The sequence below is a fragment of the Castor canadensis genome, chromosome 4, assembly GCF_047511655.1.
Source record: "Castor canadensis chromosome 4, mCasCan1.hap1v2, whole genome shotgun sequence".
NCBI lineage: Eukaryota > Metazoa > Chordata > Mammalia > Rodentia > Castoridae > Castor > Castor canadensis.
In genome coordinates, this window is record NC_133389.1 from 153,374,426 (window position 1) to 153,400,868 (window position 26,443).

Below are 26,443 nucleotides of genomic sequence, written 5' to 3' on the forward strand. Positions count from 1 at the left end.
CTTCTTCCACATCGATTAAACTAAGAGGAAAAGTATTCTCAGTGATTTAATATAGTCTTCAGGGCTCCAATGAGTGTCTGAAAGGGAACTGGTGTGGCTTCTGGAAGTCAGTTTTACATTTCAGTCTTTCCAATATTTGCTGTACTCAGGAGCTGATGATCCTTATAGAGTTGTGGTTCCTAGCACAGGCTCTGGTTTGAGTTTGAAGCCTTGCTTCTACTAGTTATTTGTCAAGTGACTTTCTACTGATTGGGTAAGTTCATTATACCTCTTTCTTGGCTTCTGTAAAATGGAGGTTGTGAAGTTTCAGTCAGTTAATACATGTAAAGCTCTTAGAATAACACCCAACATCAAGTAAATGTTCAATAAACTTTAGCTTTTGTGCCACCTGACTACTTATTTGTATAGCTTGAGGCTTCTGGTTCGAAAGGGATTTCTAAGAGAGTGAAAAATGTGTGAATGTGCCATCTGTCCACCCTAACTCCTGGGTGTTATCTGTGTTTGTGCACAATAGCAAGCAAGGGCCATTATTTGCTCAAACATTTATGAAGACTTTTCTCAGAAGTGACCTTTCTGGCTTTATGCTATTAGGCAGATCAGTTCTGTTTATTATCATTCTGTCATTTGGATGGTTTGAATATAAGCTGTGCTTATTATAGCTGACTCTTAGCCAGAGGTTGTTGAGTGCCAATCAAATAAGACAGCTGACTTTTCTATGGGAAAAGCCATTTCTGCATGTAAACTGTGGTTGACCAAATCTACATATTCTCTTAGGTGTGGGACAGAAAATGAAATATCACAGAGCAAGTGGGAGGTAGGACATTTATAAGTAGCAGCTCATTGTCAGCTTATTGTACAAACATTTCCTGTGCCTTGGCCTCCTCTGACCTCAGCTACTTTTTAAAGCTACTGATCCACAGCTCCTGTTATGAGGCATATCCCTAGCACCTCCCTTGTGTAGCTCTACTAGCCAACTCCCTGTCTTGGATCTTGGCTGCCTTCTGTTGCACTGTTGTGCACATCACACTAATTGAATCCTGTATCCCTTTGTTGCTTCCTCTGTCAAGGACCTGCAGCTCTTGCTATTTGTGCATTGAATATGCCAGGCACCTATCCATCCATCCATCCATCCATCCATCCAGTATATTAAAGAGCCCTATATGCTAGGTATTGCACTAGGCACTGGGGATGCAGAAATGACCAATGTCCTTGATGGCGTGAACCATATCTTAGACTCTAGAGGAGAACAGAAATGCAGATGCATCATGACAAAGGTAACAACGTTGTGTGTGGTGGTGTTAGAAATATGGACTTTGAACCTAAATGCCTGGATTCAAATTCTTGCTCTGCCACTTAGCAGTTGTGTAACCTTGGACAAATTACTTAACTTCTCCGTGTCTACTTTATTTGTAAAAGGGAGATCATCATTGTACCAGCTTCATAGGGTTGTTGTAGGAGTTAATATTTATGAATATGTAGGAAAATGTCTGAAACATAGTAAGTGCTATATAGGTATTTGTTAAATAAATAAGTACAAGAATAGAGCTAGACACAGGATATTATTGGGACATTCAGTCCAATTAGCAAGATTAAACTTTTGTTTCCATTTCCCTCTGTCCCAGGTTTGGGGACCTATTTTAACTCAGGACAAAAGGAAGCAAGTTTGACCAGAGTTTGGCTGTTCAGTATGAGTGCTTTATCAGTGCAGGCCATCCTATTCTGATTTTGTACCTCATTTCCGGCAGTGAGTCTTTTACCTGCTTCCTTGGGCCAAACTTCTACCTTGTATCTTTGTAGTAATAACTGGGTCTTTGTCCTATTTTCTTGCATCCTTAGTTTCTGCCTTAATTTCTGGTCAACTTCTCAGGTCTTTTGGAGTATGGGTTCTGGCTTGATCTTGCCAAGTTGCCTTGAACTCTAGTCTCCAAGAAAGGTTCCAGCCACCAGATCTTGTCTGGATTTCTGTACATTGCTTGCTCTATGATTCCCCATTGCTGTGCTTCTTCCTCCTGTTTAGCCACCCATCTGCCTATTGTTTTCACTCCTGACACTATGCCCTGCCCACCTGCTGGTCTCTTCTAATTGCCTATTTCCCTCAGGGGCAGGTCTTTAGTCTCAGCTCTTATCCTCTCACTTATGGCTTGTTCTGCCACCACTTAATCTTCCCTACTGACAGAAAGGAGGAGGCAAGGAGGAAGGGCTGAGTCAGACATTCTCTGTGTGGCTAATGGAGTGGCCTAGTTTAGTTTAGTTGTGGGTTCAGAGGAATTTTGGTGTGGTGTATTAGCAGGTAGCTATAATAAAGAACTGCATTGGTATAGGTGTGCTCAGGATGAGCTTGCTGTATATAAAGTTTGCTACATGGGAGTTTTCTCTTCTTGATGCTGAAGTTTAAAAAAATGTCTTTATTAATTATTTTTGTGAATAATTAGTCTTCCCCAATACCAGTCATGCATGTTGAACTGCTGTAACTTAAGTATACTAATGAAGTCATAGTGTTGTGGTTTTGGTTTTTCACTTCAGTTCTTTCTACCTATTTTTTCATTCTCAGTGTTCACATGCAGGCTAAACATTTGGGAAGCCTATGGGTTCCCCTTATGCTTCTCTCATTCTCATTTTTGCTTCTCAGAATTTTCTAAAACTTGACTGCAGCTTAAACATCAGTCCAAAGAATTACTCTTTCCTTGGACTCACTTCTGTTGAGCATGGTCACTTTCTTTTTAAATAAGAAAATTCAATCATCTCCATTACAATAATCTCAAAGTTCCATTACTGAAGAGGGTGTCATGAACATAAGTCTGTAGTGGAAGGGAAATAAAGGCAGAGTAAAAGCCCCTGCTTTTAGTGACATAACCTAATTTTCATTAGGCCCCATGCAGCTGCCTCATTTCCATTAGGCACATGCTGATTTCTTTTAGCCCCATGCATGGAAGACGATCTTATTTTCCCTTCAGTTCTATTGTGCACTTAGATTTAATTGAAAATGTAATTTTAAGTACTGGAAGTCATTTGCAGAGTATTTCTCATTTGTGAATTATTTCATTATCCATTTTTTATGGTATGCATTTATTTTCTTGATAGAAATAATTTTTACTTTAAATAGCATCTGACATTTGCAAGGGCTAGGCACATCCACATATGTCATCTCAGAGTTTACAAAAAGCCTGAGAAGGGGGCAGAGCTGTTATTACTTCTATGCTACAGGTGAGGAAATAATGGCCCAGGGGAAGATTGTAGGATGACCAAGTGAAAAGAACATTGGAAGAGGTACCTAAAGGTCCAGTACTGCTTGTTGCTCTGGTGTTGACTACTCACTGTGTCTATGCCAGGTAATTAATCTCTCCAGACATTGTTTCTTCATCTGAGAAGTGAGGGACATAGTTTCAGGCTTCCTGCTAGTTGTAAACCTGTATGATGTTTGTTCAAGCAGTATATTAGTATTTACCTTCCTTATGCAACTTCTGACAGATGAGGAAAGCGCAAGCGCGCGCGCGCACACACACACACACACACACACACACACACACACATGCATACGTAAACAGACTGTGCCAAGAGTGGAGACCAAGCAATTCTGAAGTAAGGGGTGTTGTTGGGCTGGGATATCTGGGGTACTTGACATGTTTCTTGAAAAGGTGTGACAGCTATTCACTCTAGGTAGAGCGCGGTCCAAATCTCAGTTAGGACAGCTTTTGGTCCAGTTTAATGAAAATGTGGAGGAGTTGGAGGATGGGAGAAGGTTGGAAGTGTCTCCTTTTAGGGGAGAAACAAACTGAACATCAATGGCAGAGCTTCATTGTAAGTTAGTTAGCAGAAATGTGGAAAGGATTAGAATTTGGAAAAAAATCCCTTAACTTATAACTACTTCTATAAATGCGAAATCCTGTAGTGACATGAAAAAACAATGAATTTATTAATGTTTGTATGAGTTGTATGAGTGTTTCTGTAACATTTTGGGAAGGGGGAAGTTTTCCTTCCTGTTATTGTGTTAATTACAATGTAATGGCAATAATACTTTGTCAAAAAACTTGAAAATGTTTGATGTCCCCATTGCAAAAAAAAAAAAAAAAGGATGTGACCTCAAGAGTATATGTTTTGAGAGATGATGGGGGCAATGTAAATAATGTAAAAGTCTGATTGGAATTGTCACTACGAATCCCCCCTGTATAATGAATGTATCCTAATAAAAATTTATAATAATAAAAAAAGAGTGTATGTTTTGCAACCCATACTCTGGATTTGAATTCTAGTGTGTGGGTGGGGTTGCTAGATAAAGCCATCATTGGTATCTGCTAAACCTCTTTCTCTCTCTCTTTCTTGCTTGCTTTCTTTCTTTGCAAGCTCTCTACCACTGAGGTACATCTCCATCCTCCAGTCTGGAGGCTTCTTCATCACCAGTAATCATTGATAGAAGGAAGGCAAAAATCACTGGAATACCTTTTAATTGATGGCTGAAGTGAGGTAAGCTCAGTATTGACAAGGAGCCTGCTAGATTGTTCACACTTGTTACCTGATTACCTGATTTCCTAACAATGACAGACTCTTGATAAAATTGTGGGTGAATAAAACATATCCTCCTAAGACTCTAATAATGATTGTGGTCAACAGTGGAAAAGTTGCATGCTGCTGCAAGATGAACAAAATAAGAAATGACCTCTCTGTGTGAGGGTAAGCTACCAGGGCTTCATGTAGTATCTTCCAGTGGTGATGTTTAATGAATATGCTTCATTAATTTCTGAGATCACAAAGCAGTGCATTATTCCTGGTTTTTGAATAGTTTCTGCAGCTTTTTGGAAAGGGATATCTACCTTTGCTGAAAATTTTCAAAAGTGAATATCCCAGATGGATCTTGGTGAGGACATCATAAAATCTTTGGCTACTCATAGAACCTGGAAGTACAACCAAGTGTAAAATTGCTAGCTGGGAATTTCCTTTGTTTTTAGATTGAGACTCCAAAGCAGAACACAGGAGAGGACAAGTGCTTCTATGCTCTATTGAGAGGAACTAGACTAACATTGGGACTTGCTAAGAGGTGCCCAAAACTGTTTTTATGAGATATGGTTCATCATCCACTTCCAAGAGAGGTGCCAAAAGAATTTTTTAAAATAACAGGTTTATTGAGATATAATTCATATATCATCAAATTTACCATTTTAAAACATTCGGTGGTTTTTAAAATGTTCACAGAGTTATGCAACTATCTGATCTTAGAACACTTTATCATCTGTATCATTAGCAGTCATTCCCCATCTCTTCTTCTCCCAGTTCCTGACAAACACCAATCTGCTTTCTGTTGCCATGGATTTGCTTGTTCTAATAGGACATTTCACTTGAATGGGATCATAAAATATGTGACTTTTTGTGCTTGGCTTCTTTCAGTTAAAATAATGTTCCCAAGGTTCATCCATGTCGTAATACACACATACATACACACACACACACACACACACACACACACACACGTATATCTTTACTTTTTCTTGTTTTGTAGCATATACTAGTAATTTATTTCTGTTTATGTCTGAAAAATTGTTCATTGTGTGACTAGGCCATATTTTGTTTATCCATTCATCTGTTGATGGAAATTTGAGTTGTTTCCACTTTTGGACTTGCTGTGATTTGGAGAAGTGTCCCCTCAAAATCCATGTCTTAAAGGTTTGATTCCCAGGTTAGCATTATGGGTTAGGGAATAGAATCTTTGGGAGGTGGGGCTTAGTGAGAAGTCTTTAAGTCATTGAGGAAGTGTTCTTGGAGGGGATTGTCAGACTCCTGTCTCTTCCTCGTTCTCTCTGTTGTTTCTGGCTCATGATGTAAGAGGTTTTGTCTGATTACACACTTTTCCGGATTGGGTGCCACTATCACAGTACCCAAGCAATGGGGCGGTGTGATCATGGAACTGGAACTTTCAAAAGCATGAGCTAAATAAGTCTTTTCTTTTATAAGTCAATTATCTCAGGTATCTTGTTATAATAACAGGAAGCTGACTAACACAGGACTATTATGAAGAGTGCTGCTTTGAATATCCATGTATATGTTTTTGTGTGGTCTTGACCTTCGTTTTCTGGAGTTTGTGAGCACAGAGTATGGAATCTGTTCCCTGCCTAGGCATAAGGCCAGCTGGAGCTGCCCCCCTAGAACAAAAGAGAAGAGAGGAGGTTGCAATTGAATGAGGTACAATTTCATGGTAAGCAGGGTATGGATTTTGTTTTACAAGGGCTAGGGTGGACACTATGAAAGGTATAACCATCTTAAGAAGAACTCTATCAGTATATGGCATTATTATCTGAATAAGAGCCTAGGGAGAATCATTAGTGGTCAATGGGAGAGTATGTTGTCCACCTGAGGGAACAGAAAAATGTTGGAACTTCCCAGGGGGTTGAGTATTTTTCTAAAGAGTATACAAAAGCTCCCTAAAAGAGTCAGTTGACATTTGAACACCTTTTCCAGAGTAGATACTAATGGCCAAATAGCACCAGCTAAATAATGAAGATCATTTTCCTTCTTTACTTCTCCTTTCTCCTCTGCCCTTCAGCTGTGGGAGGAACAACAAACAACAGAGTGATGGGGGTGTGGCTGGAATAAGAATTGTGTTCCACTTCCCCATTGCATATTACTGGGACCAAGGAGGCTTGACCTAGAATGCAGAAGAGGAAGATTTGAAGAAAAGGAAAGAATGAAGTTTGGATATTAAAAACACCTCCAAATAACACTGCTCTAAAAGTGAAAAGCACTGGAAAAGTTATGCAGTTTGAGCAAGATTTTATTTGGGGTTAGGAAAAGGAAATTGGACAGAGAAGGTCTGAAGAACAAGCATGGGAGGGAAATAAAATAAAGCTAGCTGTTCTCCTAATTGCATTCTTCACTTTCTAGCCCAATTGATAAGTTTTGGTCAGAGTGAAGTTATCTCTGAATGTATACTGCTTAGGGCTTGTTTGGACCTCAGAGCTGTGTTAGATCGCTTAGGTGGCATTAACTAGAGAGGTTGTCAATCAAAGGGCCTTGCGTCCTCCTACCCCTAAAAAAGTAAGTGCATGAACAAGCTGAGGACATAAGATAACCTTTTTCCAGGTGACAGTGATGGGCCAAGCAGAGTCTTTGTCCAGAAATGGGTAGAATGTTGAAAGATCTTCTTTTCTTGAAATCATAAACAGCATGTACACTAGTTGCTGCCAGCATTAACTTGGAGAAAGATTGGGAATGAAGCCACTCTAGAGAGAAGGTAGTTGAGAGATAAAGACAGGAACCACTTGATTCCTGGTTACATTGTTTGATTAAAAAAAATGAATATTTTTCTTTTTTTAAATTCTTGAGCCATTGGTACACAGATACACAGAGTTGATTAATCCTACCTCAGTTCTTGCCATACATAGATATTAGTCTGTGAAAGACACCTCTCATTTAAAAAATGTTTCCCCTTGTCCCCTATCCTATTCCTTCTTTCATTCTTTTCTCACTGCAGACACCTGCCTAAATGGGTTTGCATAGTTTTCAAATGTACATATCCAAGAACATATCGTGGCATAGTTTTGTGTATGCTTACGTTTTTAAATGAATAGCATTGGATTAGAGAGGTCACTAAGATTTTTCCTTTCCTTTATAGTCAACCTAACACTGTATCTTGAAGTTCTCATTTTGACACTGTTGGTAACTCATTGAACTGACTGTGGCTAGAGCTCCTGAATTGACTCAAATTCGGTGCTGCCACTAACATCTTCATGTATTTCTGGGAAAATGCCCCATATGGAATTGTTGAGACTAACTCCTGTGTATTTTAGTTACTACATAAATCAGTAAGTTCTCTTTTTGCTTAATCCACTCAGCAAAGAACTCCTGGTTAATCCTTGCCTGCCTGACTGGTGTTTCTGACCTGCTTTGGAGAGGAAAAAGATAAAGTAGCCTTTTTTGATTCCTTTCATTACTTCGGATTCTTGCATTGAGACTCAGTAGTTGGCTTTTATTTTGGAAAAATTCCCATCCCTCCTAATTATGTGATGGATAATGTGAACAGGTAGGTGTTGTTTTATTGAAAAAGTGTTTTAATTTTTAAAAGTGCGTGTTAAACTCTCAGAACTTAGAATTGTGTTTTCAGACTTTGGAACAACAATTATGGTCACAATTCTCTACAAATGGAAATATCTATTAATGCTAAAAATACTGTACTAGATCAATTATCTTAAAAAAATTTTATTAAAACAATCTTTTCTCAGCATAGGAATGCTAGCTATGGACCTTGATTAGGGAGATTTCCTTCTGTGGTGCATAGCTCTTTCTCCAAGTGTTTTTGTTTACTGAACATTTTGAGACTTCTCAGAAGTCTTCCTGTGACACACTGCTGCAGAAACTCCCATGCTACACCCAAAGGTTAGCTGAAGTAGCTGAGGAATAATGGAAGGGCCCTGTGTTCTTTGACAGTGAGCTGATAGCAAGAAGATGAAAGTCAACAGAAAGAAATTCAATGACATAAATATAAAACCGCTTAGGATGTTTACTCTAACATTCAGGAAAGGATGTCTGATTTGACAGCAATTTATGTGAAAAAGACTGAGTGGCTATGCATCCATTGGGGCAGGAGGTACCCTGGGAATCTCTGCATCTTTCACTCAATTGTTCTATGAACTTAAAACTGCTCTCAACAAACAGAGCTGTGAATCGGCCTTACCTTACTATATGGTAACAGTCTGAAATGGCAGTTAGTAGAACCAGTGAGGTCCAAGGAAGAAGTAATAGAAGTGTTGACCTGTGTTCAGCCTGAGGCAAGGTGGGAAAAAATCACTTCTTCTCTTTTCTGTTTTTTTTTGTGATATTAGGGGTTGAACTCAGGGCCTTGCACTTGCTAGGCAGGTGCTCTACTGCTTGAGCCACTCTGCTAGCTCCTCTTTTGAAGTTGTACCATCCTTGGGGGTGTCACTGAGCACTAAGCTTAAATGAGACAATAACAAGTGGGAAGTGTCCAGTTGATGACAAATGGCCTGGAAAAGAAATTCATCATACCAGCAAAGACTAAGGGAGTATCAGCTATCTTCAAATATTTGGAAGACTTGCAGGTGAATAATGATAACACTACTTTATAAAACATCTTATAATTTTCAAATTCCTTTACTTTAATTATTTAATCTCATTATTATCTTGGCTTTGTGAGATAGAGCAGGCAGATATTAATCTCGTTTATAAATAAGAAAACTGAAGCTCAAAGAAGCTAACTTCACTTTGCTCAAGGTAGCATGGTGGCTAAACAAAGATGCTAGGATTAAAATACAGGTCTCTTGATGTGTTTAGTGATGTTCAATTGTATAAGACCTTCTATGACTTGTGGAAAGTTAACAAGAAGCCAATGAGTATCAGTAAAGCCGAAGGCAGTAATTCAGGATAAGAGTTTTAAAAAACAAAACCAGTTAGAAGTTTTCAACAATGGAAGGGATAACTCTCAGGAATCATGATTTCCTTCAAAAATACTCTCCTAGATAATGGTCCTTCAGGGATATTATAGAAAAGATTCCTGTATGGGAAAAGACACTTTGACAATCATCTTTGATTCTACAACTGTTACTTCATTTGTTTGCAGTTGGGAAGGGAACAAACATATAAACATGTTGGCAACCTGCTATGTTTCATTTGTCAGTTTGCTAACTAGAGCTGAGATCTGAAAATACAATTTCATTTGAAAATATATTATTCAGTCTGGTGGCAAATGACTCACTGATATATTTATGTCAATTTTATCTATTTATTCACTGATCTAGTACATTGGTATTCATATGTCTTATACTTCAGCCATATCCCTTAAATATCAGATATGCAGAGTGACAAAGAATAAGAGAATACTCATGAAAAATCAGGCTCTGGGAACAGAGCTGCCTGGGTTGAAGGGTAAGGCCAAGTCACCTCAGAGGTTCACAAAGTATGGTGTTTGTAGGACCTCAGGTCCCTCCATTTTTATTGTGTTTCGGAAGCTCATGACATGATCGAGGTTAGTAACTATGGAGACTGGCACAATTTATTTACCGCTGAGAAGGTTTAGCACTGACAGAATCAGAACAGGCTTGCTTAAGCACACAGAGATCTGAGGGAAAAAAGAGGAATTAAAACTGAGGAATTGAAGGAAAAATTTTAAATGAAGGCACATAAAAGCAAAAGGGAGAAAGGGCTTGAAGAAGTATGGGAACTCATGCCCTCTCATCTCCAGGTCTCTGCTTTCTCCATTTTCTTCTCAGTCAATGCCCTTCCCATCCACAGGGTGACCTTATAACTAACCTTCCCCATCCCAGTCCAAGCCTACCTTCTACCCAGAGCCTTCCCAATAACACTAACCAACATTCTTCTCTCCCCTTTCTGACTATGACAGGAAGTTCCTATGTAGTGGCTATTTGCAATGCATTGCATTGGGATGAATGTTTCCATCATTGTTCCCAGAGTTAGTCCAATATGGCTGTGCATTTTGTGCTCTGCTCAAGGGCTCCTGGATGAGGAGATGAATGGGGCTGAGAAGCAGCTATGGTCCTCGCTCCATGTCAATAACTCAACCGAGAGTAATGTGTGCCTTTTCAGATTCTCACAAAATATCAAATGGACTAGTGGTGGCCTTGATCGTCTCCTAAGTATTACCCTGGGTTTGCCATATCTTCCCAGTGAGTTTGTTTGGCACTTGAGATAAGGAATAGGAGGAAGCCTTTTCTCAGGAGGTGAAGTGGTTTACAAAGGGGAAAAAAGGGAGAAGGCCTGGGAGAAAAAGTGGAAGCCAGAGTTTGAAAATGGCATTACTGATTACCAATTCTACTTTATTTATTTATTTATTTTTGTGTTCCAAGGGCAGATTGGGTTTCCATGCCATTTCCATGAGACCTCTGGCTCTCTGCCAGGAAGAAGGTCTCCTTACAGGCTGACGTGCTGGGCTTGTTAGGCTATGTTAGCAGTGTTAGTAGTGTCTGGTTGCCAGGGCTGGGCTGGGAGGCTGAATGAGTCAGAAAGGCCTTAGTATGAATTTGGTGTCACAAAAAGGGAAGCAGCAGAGATCTTTGGGAGGTGACCTGACATATATCACTGGATCCTATAAGGGAAAAATCCCAAGAAAACCTTTCCCATCCAAAATAGCATCACTTTTCACTTTTCAAAATGGTGTCATCACTCAGGGACAACTTTGTCTTCTGTAAACCCCATCCTTGGTGGGCCCACATCAGACTTCCATGTCAGAGTCAGGCCTGGCTGACCTCCTTACATTTAATTCCTCTTTTTCAAGAGTCAGTGTAAATTGTGCACATGACTTAAGAAGAAATCACAGGATGCCTCATTGTTTCCTCCCTCAAACTTCCCCTACCTCAAACCCCAAACCAAAAATACCATCAACTCACCACTCTTGAGGAAGCCGCCTGAGGAACTAGAGCACGTCTGCGGAGTGGTTGCAACCAAAGACCAGTTGGAAAAAGAGGATAGAAAAAAAAAAATCAAAAGTATAGGAATCTAAGCATTGATTTTTTTTAAAGGCTATAAGAAAATTGGACCCATTTACCATAGTGAAGATTTATCAGCTGGGATGATCAGAAGAAGCAGAAAGAGTTGCTGATGGAACTGTTCTAGGGAATAATTGGGTATGTTCCCCCTTTGACATGAGCATAGGCCTCATTAGCTAATGTCTTTCACATCTGGGTAGAAGTAGCACAAATGAAATCACAGTAGGATGCAGTACAAACAGATGGGATTTTTACTGAATGGTAAAAAAAACACGGAGCGAGAAACCTCTGTCCTCAGATCTTTTTTCTTTTTTTGGTTTGAATCTGCCCTGATATCCATAAACAATGAAAATGAAGGTTCCTTGAAGTAGATGTTGCAACATCTGCCTCATGTGTACTCATTAGCAATGCCCCAGAACATTTGGTTTGGGGTATAAGATGGCCAAGGGTTCTTTTAACAGCAGCTCTCCTCTGTTTAGATGCCTGGGACCTTGAACAAGTAACTGGATGTATCCAAACTCTAGTTAGCTCATATGTGAAACAGGGGTTATAATGACACCATATGGGGTCACTGTAAGAATTAAATGAGATCATCCACATAAAATAGGTGCTTAGAGCAATGTGTAGAATGGAGGGCTCAGGAAATGTCTGTTGCCTTGGTTTCCCCCAATGGTTAATCACATACAATTCAATGCCAGCATGTCTGTCTTTGGAGGCTTCCTTTACAACTTATTGGCTGTACAACTTTCAGCAAGTTGCTTAACCATTCTGTTCTTTCATTTCCTCAGCAGTCACCTAAGGAGAAGTTTACTAACTACCTGAACGGTTCTTTGAGGATTAAACGAGGTAAGCCTTTAGTACACTGCCAGGCACACACACTAAATGTTAGTTATTGTAATTATTCTATAAATGTACTTTGTTAAACAGATGCTTCTCCTGCCTCCTCCCATTCTCTACTCCAAATCATGGCATTCTCAGACTATATGCCTCATCTCCTTTTTTGAAATCAAAGCCACTAGGAAAGCCTCAATTTGCAAAACCTGCGGGTACTGATCCCTGTCTTCCCTCAGTGGTGCTAAAGTAGCACAACCAGAAGGCTTATCTGTGCAAGAGCCCTAATAACTCCTGTCTGATTCTTACCCTTTCCTGGGTTTAGTCCTGGGGACTCTGGGATGGCCTCAAGGACCTGGGGGCCTAGTAAAATGCCAGTGCCTCAGCTTACTCCAGATTCTTGAGGAAGATCTAGAGGCTCAAGGAGGACTCCTGCTGTAGAACAGGGCAGAACTTCCAGTTCCATTTGCCAACCAGCCTGACCTGTGGTAGATTCCACAGTCCAGAGAAGCCCAAATCCTGAAAAGGTCACTCAAAGTTGTACAAGCTAAAGGTACAGATTTCTGAAATTTCATTCAGAGAGACTGTTCCCTAGTGGTGGTAGCAGGGTAATAGTATCTAGATTTTCTCAACTAAATGCTTCATCAACATATAACTATTGGCTATTTCTTTCACATAGAAATCCAAATCTTAAAAGCTTCTGAATATTTCTGCTCATGATTGGTAGGAAAGCCAGCACTAGCCATAAAAGAGAATCCAAGGTAAGAAAACAGGATCACTTCCAGGGGGTGCTAAAATGCAAAGGGAAGGGAAATTTACCCTTAATGAGAACTTATGTGTCAGCCAATGTGCTTTATATACTATATCTTTTTGAACCCTTAGGAGAGTCCTACTTTGAGGCACCATAATTATTTGCATTTTATGAATGTGGATGTTGTGATTCAGAGAGGTTAAAAAAGGTCACGGTGACAGTGGTGGAGTTAGGAATCAAGCCCCATTCTGTCTGATTTCAAAGACTATACATGTCTGAAAGTTTCCAGTCTTCCCTCTCTGACACTCTTCTTTTTCTGGTATCCTCTTTTTCCTTATTCTCATCTGTGATGGTTAATTTAATGTCTGTTTGACTGGGCTAAAGGGTGCCCAGATAGCTGGTAAAGCATTATTTCTGGGTGTGTCTATGAGGGTGTTTGTAGAAGAGACTATCATTTGAAATTCATTTGAATTAAAGATTGAATAAAGGAGATGAACAAGTATCATCCCATTCACTGAAGGCCTGGATGGAACATAAAGGGAGAGGAAGGATGAATTTGCTCTCTCTCTTCTTGAGATGGGACATCCATCTTCTCCTGCCCTCAGGTTAAAGTTCCTGGTTCACAGGTCTTTGGACTAAGACCAAATAACACCATTGGCTTTCCTGGTTCTCTAGCTTGCAGAGGGTGTATCTTGTACCTTCTTGGTAATGCCATAATGGTGGGAGACAATACCTTCAGTAAATCTCATCTATTATCTATCTGTCTATCTATCTATCTATCATCTATAGATCCCCTTCTTTGGAGAGCCCTAATACACAATTCTTTTAAACTCTTCTCAGAAAGGGAATTAAGAATAGATATTTAGGTCTGTGTATAAATTTAAATCCATGTGTCACAAATTCCGGGGAGAAAGTCCCATTTTAAGGATCATTGCTACCTCTAAAATAAAAGGCTCTACTTCATTGAAGAGATTTGAGGCATCAGTCGATAGGTAGGGATGGATTTTGGAAATTCTACTACTAAAATAATATAATTCCCACCCTAGTGCTGATCTTGCTAATAATAATAGCAACAATAATTATTGCAATAACAAGGACTGTAACAACTATAGGAGTAGAATGAGCTAGATACAGCGTACAATGTCATTTATGTAAATCATTTCATTCATTCTTTACTTAAGCCTTATAAGTGGGTATTATTATTATATCAATTTATAAATGAAAAAACCCAGACTTAGAGAGGCCAAATGGTTTTCTTAGGATTATACAGAGAGGAGGTGTTAAAAAGTTGGGATTTGACTATAGGCCCATGTGTCTTCAGACACTAGGCATGGACTTACTGTCTCTGCCACCCTGCAGAAAGCTAAGCTTTGGAGAGGTTCTTGTGAGACAGGCCAGAAGTACTCCTTACTTTTCTTTCTTTCTGCACATTTTCCCTGCCCTTCTTGCACAGTGGCCATAACATAAGATTAGACAGCAGTGGATGCCATGACTAAATCTCAATTAAACAGTAATGGGGGTGGTGGTGGTGGATTTTGTTTCTGGCATCCCAGTGCAGAAATTACTGCTGAGTAATATGATCACTGGAACCTAACTTAACCAGGTTCTAATCTATTAGTTCTATACCTTGTTTCAGTCTGTGATGCTCCCAGGTTCCTTTTCCCTCTGTGTGGATGATATATACTAAAGGAAATTTTCAAGGAAAATTAAGCCAAAGGTTGTTGTTTGCACATGCTCAACTAAGTAACCCAAAATTGGAGTGGAAAGAGTTATGTACCAAAGATTTCATAGGATAATGGTGCTCTCTGTCTCAGGTCAAGCCCCCAGGATGGATACTCATGTTCTTGTGAAAGGAATTAAAGTTTGTAAAATATAAGAGAGCCTGACGACTGTGCTGTGTTTCACTGCCTCTTGTGATAATCTCTGTGGGCTCAGTTGATGGGCACAAAGAAGGACCTTCTTTGAGGTCCACAAAGAAGTGAATATATATATTCACTTCTGCTGTAGAAGAAAGTGAAGACAGAAGCTAAAACACACCAGAAAGTCTGAGTGTGCATAGACAGGGAGCTAGCCACTTAATAGGTATTGGTGGAACACCTAGAATGTTATTGAGATGATGAGTAAGGGAATAGCGTGTGAGAAAAGTAGAATTCATAGGATGTTAAATATAGATACTAAGTTACTAATCTGTAAAACATGTTAAAGAAAGATGGGACAAATAAAATGTGTAACTGGAAATGAAAGAATGTCATAGATAGAAAAGGACCAAGTCCTGATCATACCACCTCTGGGATGACAGCTATGCCATCTTTAAATTGGCCATCCGTTGGTGATACTCATTCTGCTCCCACATGTCCACTATCCAAGCAAGACATGTAAATCCCAGGGCTGCTCAACTATGCTGCTGCTGCATGTACTTGTTCCTCAACTTCCCTGACAGAGCAAGTGTGATGGACTCAGGGCACCTTCTCTCTGAGGTCCTCTTGTGGCAATCTTGTCACTTTACCTCTGGTCCTCATCACCACATCATTGGTGAGGAGAGCTGATGTGGCAGAGAAAGAGACAGGAAGTGTGAGAATTGCCCATCCAAGACTCAGATAGTGTGGTCCATCCACCTGCTCACATCTACCAGAAGTGTGTTCACTTACCCCATCTCTTTTTATTTGCTGCTTTTCATGGTGTATTTTATTTATTTATTTTTTGCAGCACTGGAGATTGAACTCAGGGCCTTGTGATTCTTGGACAAATGTTCTACCATTTGAGCCATAACCTCCGTCCTCATGGTGTATTTTATTTTATTTTTATGTTTATTTTTTGGCAGTATGGGCTTCATGCTTGTGAGGTAGGTGCTGTACTGCTTGAGCCACACCTCCAGCCCTTTCATGGTATATTTCAAATTAGTTTATTAAACCATGTGAGTTGAGCACACTCAGTTTTTAGGCTATCAATCTTTACATCGAGGTAAGTGCCCACAGGACATCCACATTAGGTCATTTGCATTTGAATCTTCTCATTAGTGTGTTTTCTCTAGTATGTTCATCTGTTTCCTTGGAAGAGATACCAACCGTAGATGCCTTTACTCCATCCAAGGATCTAGGAAAGAGCAGTGCCAAGAGAGTTTGGAATGGAGGCAAAACCAATTTCAGAGAACTCCAATATGTGTTGAAAAAGAAAGCAATCAAATAAATGTGTTGTATCACATCCTGAATATGGTTTCAGGCCCTCTGCCAGGTAGTCGTGAACTTTTTTTTATGAATTTGATTTTTTTTTCCATTAGGATAATTACTGAACCTCTGAATTAACCAGAGTGGCACAGAAGGAACATAGGTTCTCTACCATTTACACAGAGCTCTTTTAAAAGGGAGAAAGAATGGTGGCTTGTAAAATGTATCCATAAATAACAAATGATTTTAATAACTGGGTGATTTAGTAGCTCATACTGAGTGACTTCCTTGATCTATTATTTATGCCTTTTGTGTTTTTTTCTAATACAACATCTTTTTCTCCTCTGACCACAGTATTGTATTGCTCATTTACTGTGTTTTAGCCACAAACTTCTTGCCACTATCAGTCATATGGTCCTAAGTGAAATATAGATTATAAAAGCAAACACTTCCCACACATTTACGAAATGGTTTCCAGCTGGTCTTAAAAGTGTCTCCAATTCCCTCTAGATGTAAGCGTTTATCTGCTAATGCTTATCACTTGGGACTTTCCTTGCTCAGTTTCAAAAGTGGGAATGTGGAGATTAAAGCCAATGTTTTAAGAGATTAGTATTTGGAAAACATAAAATCAGATGAAATTAATATCATGCTTTTATAAGAAGTTTTAAGCACTATGTGGTGAAATTATACCTTTCTTTAGGACACACAGAAAAACAAACACTATTAACAATCTTTTCAATGTACCAAGAAATGTAAGGCTTGATCTTTTTGTAATAGGAGGAGTGGAATTGTATATTCAGAAGGATGAAGCATAGGAGTGTGTGTGCGTGCGTGTGCGTGTGCGTGTGCGTGTGTGTGTGTGTGTGTGTGTGTGTGTGTTGAAGTCCCAAGAGATTCATAAATCCTGTAGGTGACTTCAGGTTGGTGCGTGGAACCTCCAGGGGAAATTGTTTGGCAAAGAGAAAAAAGACCTATCAGATACTGTAGGGACTCAAACTCCATCTAGATATCCCTCTGCACTGGTGGCTCTGAAGGTTTTTAATGCTGCTACAGATACTTTGGTCCTGGAGATAGCTTCTTGGGGACTTGCCAAGTGTTAGGGACTCATCACATCTAGTCAACTTTTAGGAACAGGGAGATACCTGTGGCTGAATTTATAGAGTTATATAAATATTTATCTTCCTTCCTATTACACAACTTTGCCTTCCCTCCTGTGGTGCTAGGCTTATAACAATTACAGGATTCATTTAAGGTAATTCAGCTTTGGACTTCACAAGATAAATGGTGGCATCTATAGAGACTTAGTGGAGAAGTCATCCTTGACACGATGAAGCATTGAGATTTAAAGTGACCAAGTCCAGAAAAACTGTCTAAGCTAGAGCTTTGTTAGTCAGTCCTCTAACTTCAATGCATCCATCAATCACAGTGCTATTTTTTTGCTTCATTTTAACTGTCTTTGGCTAAATTGGGTGGGGTGAGGCTCCTTGGACAAGAGTGGGCGGTTCCTCCTGTTTTCTATTAATGGGCAAAGAAGCAAGATTTATGTCAGGAAAACTAGTTGAAAAGAACGGAATGGCCTCCCAGAGCCACCCAGTTCCTTAGCAATAACTTTCCAACTGAAATCATCGCTTCCTTGGTAAACTACGAATAAGGATGGCATTTCCCAAACAGGGTTCCTCAGATTCTAGTTGCTTAAAGTGCTATTTTTTCTTTTGTTTTGTTCTGTTTTGTTTTAACTATTGTGTATGGCCACAAAAAGAAAAAGACAGGAAAAGTCCTGAGTTAAACAAATTTCAAGGACTTTCAAGGGCAATTCAAAATAGTATATGTGATAATGTGCACTATATGTCCTGAAATTAATAGCTTGCAAAATGTGGTGTGCAAGGCATTGAACACTGAACCAATGCCCATAATAGTCATATAGGAGTCAGGAAACCTGACAGAATGATGGCTTGGATGTTGATAAGGCATCACATCCTGGGCTGCTGAGAATAATAGAATGACTTGTGATCAGGGTCTTGCTGATCTGCACCTCCCACAGTGGAAAATGATGGGCCCAGTGTAACCATTCAAGACCAAAACCTCCCCCACCCAACATGTGAGAGAAGTTGATGCATAACCCAGACTCCAGAAGTTAATGACACATAATCCAGTTTTCCAGGATTTACCACTCTTATTTCTACAGATCCCAATAAAAGCTTGAGGTCTAGGGACCCTCAGTGCCATGTTCCTTCTTGAGCATGCCCACTTTCCTGTATAAGTTTTCTTTGTATCTCTTCTTGAATTCTTTCTCTGACAAGAACAAATGGACCTGGTGATGTGAATCCAGTAACACTGGAGTATCAGTTGACTTCTTGTTAGCCAGTGGTCAAGCAATGCATTATTCAATAGCCCCAGGTGGGATTGAGGTTTAGGTGTGAAGAAGGCAGGAAAAGAAAGGGAGATGAAGCTGAAAATACACAGGAATGTATACAATAAAATAAAAATTCCTGCTTCACACCAACCAGAAATAATGATTTTAAAGTTGTATGCTTTCTTTCAGTCTATATATACCTAAATATATAATATATAAGTATATTATATATGTATGTGTATATATATGACTATTCTCATTATGTATACTATTCATGTCTTACATAATCATAATACTACACATATCATTTGACATTCTTCATTTTAAGCTGAATACTTCATATATACTACTCCAAAGTACAATATTTTCATATAATTAATTGTTTTCCTACTAAAGATATATTATCCTCAATTTTTCTCTACTATAAATAAAAAGAATATGCCAGTGGCACATTTGAGAAATTAGATGCATAGGAAATAATCAGAAGGAAGTCATAGCTCCAACTCTTAAAACTTAGACTTTTAAAATATTTATCCAGGCAAAGAAACTATTCCCCTAACCCTGAATGAAATTCAGGCAGTCCCATAACTTTTCTAATTACAAAATTGCTTTAAGTCTTATGATATTCATTCAGAAGTGACGATGTTTAGTGGAAAATAAGCCATTTGTTTGTTTTGGCACTACTGGGGTTTGAACTCAGGGCCTTGTACCTGTTAGGTAGGGACTCTACCACTTGAGCTATGCCATCATCCCTAGTTCACTTTAGTTCTTACTTAGATAGGATCTCACTAACTTTTTGCCCAGGACCAGCCTTGGACCTCTATCCTGCTGACTGTACCTCCTAAGTAGTTGGGATTATAGGAATGGTTGACCACATCAGGCTCAAGAAGCCACATTTAAAATTTTTCATTTAAAACTTCTCATCCTCAGGCAGGTTGTGGTCAGCTTCGGGCTTACTGCCTCCCTCTGCTGAATAGCTAGTGTTTATGACCATGAAAGGTCACAGGATGGGATGCAGTATGCAGCTGACCCCTGAGGGTGTGCTCCCTTGATGGGAATGGCGATTCTCCTTTGGTTGGCTGCTCTCCCAGGGCCCCTTGTTTTCTAGCAATCTCTTTCATACAGACTTTTTCTGTTAGGTTTTATCATTGCTGTCCATGCCATCTTGGGTAGCATCCCTCATAACAGGACCCCAGGTGGGCAATTCCCCAGGGGTTCTGCTTCTGGTTCCTGGGATGCATGTGTCTTTGGTCTACTGCGCTACTTTCTCCTGCTGTCAGTCAAGTGTGAGTAGGAACCAGTGCCTGTGTCCTTTGACTGCATGGGGCACAGTTCAAGCTTTTGAAATGGTCCCTTTGAATTCTCTCTTTGGGGCTTGAAGTGAAGGGGGAAAGCATTGGTGAGGAAGAAGGACACACAGCACAATTTCTTCCCAAGAAAGCCTCTTCAAAAACCCTCTTTCTCCTTGCTCTCTCTTAGGTCTCTTATATCTTAAATGTGACTCAGGAATTTTGAGCAGTTATAAAACCAATTTTCAGTGTTTGGACTTATACCTCCTTTGGAATGCAACAATGATTGTATCTTTGTGCTTCAGTTGAAGCTTCTGTTTTTAATTTCTGTTACAAAAATATCGTACATATATCTTTGGAATTCTTTTAGGGGAATATTTTACCTTAGGATAGTTTGCCAGAAGAGGAATCGTTGAATGAAGAGGGTTTGGAAATAGTATTTTCTTCTCTTTTTGCTATGTAGCCCAGGCTTGCCTTAAATTCATGATTCTCCTGTCTCAGTCTCCAGAGTACTGGGGATTTTAGGCATTCACCACCACACACCCAGCTAGAAAGGCTATATTTATTCTCAACTTTTGGTTGTTATTGTTAACCTACAAATGGAAGGGGATGGCTGGACTGATTTAGGGGTGCAACAGGTTGTGACAGAGAAGCTGGACCCTACTCTGTTCAGTGGCACTAGGGTAGGTATTGGGATTTTTCCATGTACCTAAATTTACCTGATCAGTGCCAATAGTTTTAGGTTCTGCACACTATAGTTCTTCTAAGCAATACTCAGTATAGGAATAGTTTCAAAGGGACAAAGCTCAGGTTTGTGATGGAAATAAGAAATCTTAGATGTCAACAATTAATGGATATCATTCACAATAGCTAATAGTTATAGAGCATTGAGCATGTGCCAGACCTTGTCACAGCTACATTGACATATATTAATTTAGACCTAATATCAACTCTATGGACTAATGTCACTAGTCCAATTCCAATTTATTTATCTATCCATCTATCTATCCATCTATCTATCATCTATCTATTTTGCAGTGCAGGAGATTGAATCTTAGCCTTGTGTGTGCTAAACAAGTGTTCTACTATTGATCTGCTCTCCCAGTTCTACAACTCCAACTTTTTAGGTGGGGAGGAGGAGGCTAGGTGAGTGAAATTAAGTAAATGACTCATCTGTTAGTGGCACCACTGAAAGTCTTTGACTTTCTTCTGCATACTGCATACTGAACTAATGCACTGAACTATTTTGACACTGTGCAAAATATGTCTGTTGGGATTGTCCTCAGATGTTTGGTTACACTCCTACAAAGAACACAGAAATTTTCAGGGCAACAGATTTCCAGGGGTAACAGACTAGATTGTGCAGAAAGGGGATTGTAAGCTAGCAAGAAGGGTACTGGTTCTTTCTTAGCAGTATTTAGTTTTGCTTCTCTCCTCCTTGATGGGGGAGTGGGACCCCCAGTTGTTACATTTGGTACCTAGCAGTTGCTTAGACTAGATCACTGGTAACAGATTCTGTATAGCTAATGACTCAAATGCCTGCTTTCTGGATTTATATTTTCTGTCTCATTATCATCTTTATCATTGCAACAGTGAAAAGTAGCAACTATTGAAAGGAAGCTAAAGTTTAGAATGATTAAGGACTTTATCTTTCCCAAGGTCATTCAGCTGGCCAACCACAGAAAAGATCTCAAAACTATTGTCTGTCATGCTCTTATGCTCACATAATGTCTGTCACTCATGTCCTGTGACTACCTAGGAAGTATAAAGCCCTGAGTTCAAACCCCAGTACCACCAAAACAAACAAACAGCAAATATTAAATATTAGCATATGATTTATCCTTCAAATAACCCATTTTCAAGGCCTAGCTAGTTTATCCTCATTTAAATTCCTCAAACTCGGTCTTGCTATTAAATCATTTCTTTGTGTCTTCAAATTGATTGTTCATATCCTTTTCACTAAAATTAAGCCAGAATAATTTCTCCTTAATTCAGAACAGTATTGGCTTTGTTAGAAAACCAGTTACTGCATTTTTCTCACTGCCCTCTTTCTGAATTAATTATTTCATTGTGTTGTACCCTTTTAAAGCACAACCCCAGTAGCTCTGTATGAGCCTGAGAATTTTCTTCCTCCTGCCCTCTGAGGATGAAGTTGTTCTACCTCCAGCACTGTGACATAAATGCTCAGACCTGGCATCAGAAGACCTGAGTCCCAATTCTATCCTGCCCCTCACAAGAGTGGGAAAGGATTTTAACTTCTCTGCATTCCTTTTTTCTCCCTCATGAAATGAAGACATTTGACTAGATCAGGGAAAGTGTTGGATGTGCCCAGGGCAGACACCACTAACCACTCCAGGATTCCACCCTGCTGAATCTCAATGCAGATCTGCATGGAAGGTTCAATGGAACCACTGGAGCTGGCACTTAAAGTGAAAGCCAGATGTGTTCTTAGTAAGTAGGAATGCTCTTCTCCCACACAGGCCTACTTTAACATTTTTGAAACCTGGGGTAAGAGTACAAATGGAGGCCATTTACTGTGTCTACATACTTAAAAGTTATAAACAAAGGAACTCAAAAAGAGATATTTGTACACCCACATTCACAGAAGCATTATTTACAATAGCCAAAATGTAGAAACAACCCAAGTGTGCGTCAACAGATGAATGGAGGCTGGACATGGTGGCACATGCCTTGTAATCTCAGCTACTTGGTAGGCTAAGGTCACAGGATCATGGTTGGAGGCCAGCCTGTGCAAAAAGTTATCAAGACCCCATCTCAACCAAACAACCTGGGTGTGGTGGTACATGTTTGCAATCTCAGCTGTGTGAGAGGGATAGGTAGGAGGATCATGGTCTGAGGCTGGCCTTGGGTAAGCCTTGAGACCTTATCTGAAAAATAATTAAAGTAAAAAAGCTGGAACTGTGGTTCAGAGCCCTGCCTAGCAAGTGTGAGGCCCTGAATAAAAAACCCCAGTAATACCAAAAAACAAACAAACAAAAAAAGCAAAAAAAAGCAAAAAAAAAAAAAAAACCCAAGCAAACAACCCCTCAGATGAATGGATAAACAAAATGTGGTATATATTCACAATGGAATATTATCCAGATTCAAAAAGGAAGGAGAGTCTGACATGTACTGCCACATGGATGGACCTTAAGGACATTTTGCTAAGTGAAATAAACTAGTCACGAAAGGACAAAAACTACATCATCCACTCAATGAGGTATGTGTGGCCAAATTCCTAGAGAAAGAAAGCAGAACAGTGGTTACTAGGGGCTAGGGGAAGAAAGGAGTGGGCAGTTGTTGCTGAATGGATACAGAGATTTAGTTTTGAGAGATGAAAAGACAGATGATGGTCATGTAGCACTACAGGTGAGTGCACTGAATACCACTGAGTTCTGCACTTCAAAATCAGCATGAGGCAAAAAATAATGCTATGTATATTTTTCCATAATTAATTAAAAAAATACTGTTATCCTCAAAGACCCGGTAACCTAAAATTCTAAATGATAAGCTATTATTAAAGAACAGATGCCAAAATAAAGATAAGTTTCTATATAAAAAGTTATAAATTAAGCTAATTGTCAAGTAGTATGCTTTTCTTTCCCAGCTTGAAAAATATAGAGTCAAATCTGCCATTCCAGGTTTGACTTCAGAGTTCTTCTACTCCTTAGAGTCCCATGTTGGAATTCCACATTGGAGTTTCATGTTGAAATGTGGCCAAATGGAGGAGAAAGAGCCACTGCCATGATTTCCCCTCTTTTCTTCTCATACATGGCTGTAGCCTGTACTATGAGGAGGGACTGTGTTGCAAGTGTATGTTCAACCCAACTTGCATATCACAGCTCTCTTCATGCTCATGTGAATACCTGCCCCTGCCACCTTTCAGGTCTAGGTGTGAGCACCCTGGTGGTACAGTTCACCCTCAGTGTTGGGACAAAAGGATTGCATAAACCTTGGAAGGTGTGGGGCCATTTGGGCAAAAGATGCTGGGGTTTTGCTCTTGGGGAAGTTGGGACTGATAGTACATAGGTCCTGAGGATTCCTCACCCTGAGAGAAAGGGCATAGTCAAAAGAAGGCTCCAAAGCAGAAGTTTCTTCTGGCCTAATTGTTCTTCTCTAGACATTATCAAGGGTGAGGTCATCCTTTTCACCACTGGTCATTTATAACCACTTAAATTCTAGTGACTACCATTATTATATTTCCACATAAATCAAGGGAGTTTCACAAAGAAGGCAGAGCCAACAACAGTGTCGAGAGCAGCAGAGAAGTTCAGTAAACTAAGGATTGAAAACTGTCCATTGTGATAGGAAATTGGAGGTCATTGCTGGCATTAGATAATCAGAGTACTATTAAAGGGGATTGAAAGATGAGGAAGTAGAGGTAGACTGAGGGCTATGATGACTTTTTCTTTTTTTTGAAACAGGGTCTCACTGTACAGCCCAGGCTGGCCTCAAACTGGCTATCCTCCAGCCTCCTGAGTGCTGGGATTAGAGGCATGCACCACCACACCTAGCACAATGGCTTTTCAAGAAGTTTAGCTGACAAGGGAAAGCAAAAGAAAGTTCAGTAGCTAGAGTAGAAGTTAGAGTCAAACATTAAAAAAATAGAAGTCCTTAAAGAATGATCATGGGCTGGGAGAAATTGCTACCAGAGAGGGAAAGATACGAAGAAGATATAATTGACTGGGCTGAGATCAAGAATGGAGGCAGAGGGCTTGGCTTTGATCTACAGGTGAGATGGTTCACTTTTTAAAGTGGGTATAGTGGCAAATACAAGACAGTTAGTAATTGGAATATTGAGGCTGGTTGTAATTGCTTTAATTTTTTTTCTCAGTGGAAAGATAAAGCCATGTGGTAGAATGATTTGGCTTAGGGATATAGGGTGAGGGTTGAAGTTTTGGAGTAACTAACTGCTGAAAATGGGGAAAGTTGATGATCAAGGCAGTGAAAATAATTTTCCTCAAGGGAAAAGCTGAGTGTACGAGCATGTACATTGACTGGCAAAAATCTGCAAGGTTATATGGTGTTTGTCTAGAAGGTAGCAGAGCAGGTAGTGGGAAGAGGAGATAGTTTGTGGGAATGGCCCAGGGAAGGAGTGTTGGTGTTATGTGCAAAGTAGCTAGGAGAACAGGTGTGCAAAGGGGTGAGGCCTACAGGTAACACAATAGCACAGATGACTCACTATGGGCTGTAGGCTTGGAGGCTGGACAGGGATGGAAATGAGGCCAGCAAGGGATTGATGTAACCTCCATTGGAGAAGTCAACAACAGCGTGTGCAACTGGAGAGTGGATATGGAAGAGGAATGTGGAGAGTTGGAGGGAAAGGAGACTCAGGGATGTTGGTACTCGAGATTCAAGAAGGGAGCATTTGCAGTAGCTAGAGGGAGATGTGAGGCAAGAATGTACGGGATGAGGCCATTGAAGTGAGTTAGGAGGAGTGGAAGTGCATGTTAGAGTTGAGAGATCATAGAAATTTGATGCCAAGGTTGTTAACAAAGGGCTTGAAGAAAACAGGAAGCCTGATAACATCACGTAAAACCCTCTTTATTAATTAATTAAGACGAGAGCCCATGGGTGTGGTATCCACTCTATCTTTTCATTCCCACTGCTTAATGAGCTCCTGATTATTTCCTCAGGGACTTGGAAGATTGGCACTAAAGTAGAGAAGTAAATTGTTGGAATCAATGTTGAGGAACTAGGGGAATGCAGATCTGGCTTCTAACTTTAGAACAGGAAGCAGTCTCCCTGGAGAGAGTATCTTAGGGTGAGCCAGGGCCTCTGGGGAAAACTAGGTCTCAGTTAAGGCCTGACCGGAAGGAATGATGCATGAGGAGCTGGAAAGAAGCTAGTGTCTCTGAAGAGGGTTGCCAGAGGATGGTAGAAACAAATGGGAGGAGGTGGAAAGGTCAAGAATGATCAAAGCAAGGAATGGAAATGCAGATTAGAGTTGAGATCATGGAAATTTGATGCCAGATTGATAAGATTGTATACATAGTAATTAAAGGATAATACAGGGCCTGAATAAAAGACAAAAATTTATAATGCCATATAAAATCCTTTTCTTATTTAAGACACAAGTCTCAGGGCATGCTACCCAAATTTCATTTGTATCATTTATTGAAGAGGTAGAATACCATAGGGATGTAGAGATGAAAACACATGGAGAGAGGAATGATTTGAGGGGATTACTCACTGACCTTGCCAAGGCTGGTAGGGGTGCCTGTAATTTCCAAATGGGACAGTGGGCTTGGTTGTACTGCCCAGGACTTGGTCAGGCTGGAGAAGCTGGACTGGCAGCTTCTACCCAGACTTACCAGTTTAGGAGAATTCGGGGACTTGATGTCCCCAAATTTTATGAGGTTGTTTCATTAGACTGGGTTAGGACCTGAAGAAGGGGCGGAGGAGGATGAAACAGAGGAGGAAAGGTGGTTCTGTGTTAGGTACTTCATATACTTTCGCTTATTTCTCGAGATAATCCCAGAAAGGAAGTATGATTATCTTCAGTTCACAAGTGATGTGTCAACTCGCCTACAGCATCATGTGAATTTCTATATGAATGCAGCTTTTCCTTCCCAATCTCCCAAACTAGACAATGCGTAAATGGAAAGTAG

The 26,443-nt window shown here is 39.9% G+C and overlaps 1 protein-coding gene and 1 long non-coding RNA gene across 23 annotated transcripts in view; one reads left to right on the forward strand and one right to left on the reverse strand.

Annotated features, from left to right (window-relative positions):
- Cd28 (CD28 molecule) overlaps window positions 1–26,443 on the forward strand; it is a 162,456-nt gene that overhangs the window by 37,713 nt on the left and 98,300 nt on the right. For 3 of the 17 annotated variants that reach the window (XR_012447351.1, XR_012447352.1, XR_012447353.1), the window contains exons 3-8: window positions 4,342–4,461; window positions 5,977–6,184; window positions 7,821–8,008; window positions 8,808–9,044; window positions 11,478–11,582; window positions 12,233–12,290. The exons of 2 other annotated variants lie outside the window; for them this stretch is intronic. The gene's annotated coding sequence lies outside the window, so the exon portion shown is untranslated. Of the gene's footprint in view, window positions 1–4,336; window positions 4,462–5,976; window positions 6,185–7,820; window positions 8,009–8,807; window positions 9,045–11,477; window positions 11,583–12,232; window positions 12,291–26,443 lie in introns of those variants that run through there. 12 more of the 17 variants (XR_012447354.1, XR_012447355.1, XM_074071513.1 and 9 more) reach the window with 9 other exon arrangements.
- Window positions 1–26,443, reverse strand: part of LOC141422622 (uncharacterized) — a 105,318-nt gene that overhangs the window by 36,015 nt on the left and 42,860 nt on the right. For 4 of the 6 annotated variants that reach the window (XR_012447357.1, XR_012447360.1, XR_012447358.1 and 1 more), the window contains 2 exons: window positions 7,059–7,208; window positions 5,996–6,131 (listed from right to left, as the gene is read on the reverse strand). The exons of 1 other annotated variant lie outside the window; for it this stretch is intronic. This is a non-coding gene — a long non-coding RNA (uncharacterized lncRNA). Of the gene's footprint in view, window positions 1–5,995; window positions 6,132–7,058; window positions 7,209–11,345; window positions 11,383–26,443 lie in introns of those variants that run through there. One more of the 6 variants, XR_012447359.1, reaches the window with a different exon arrangement.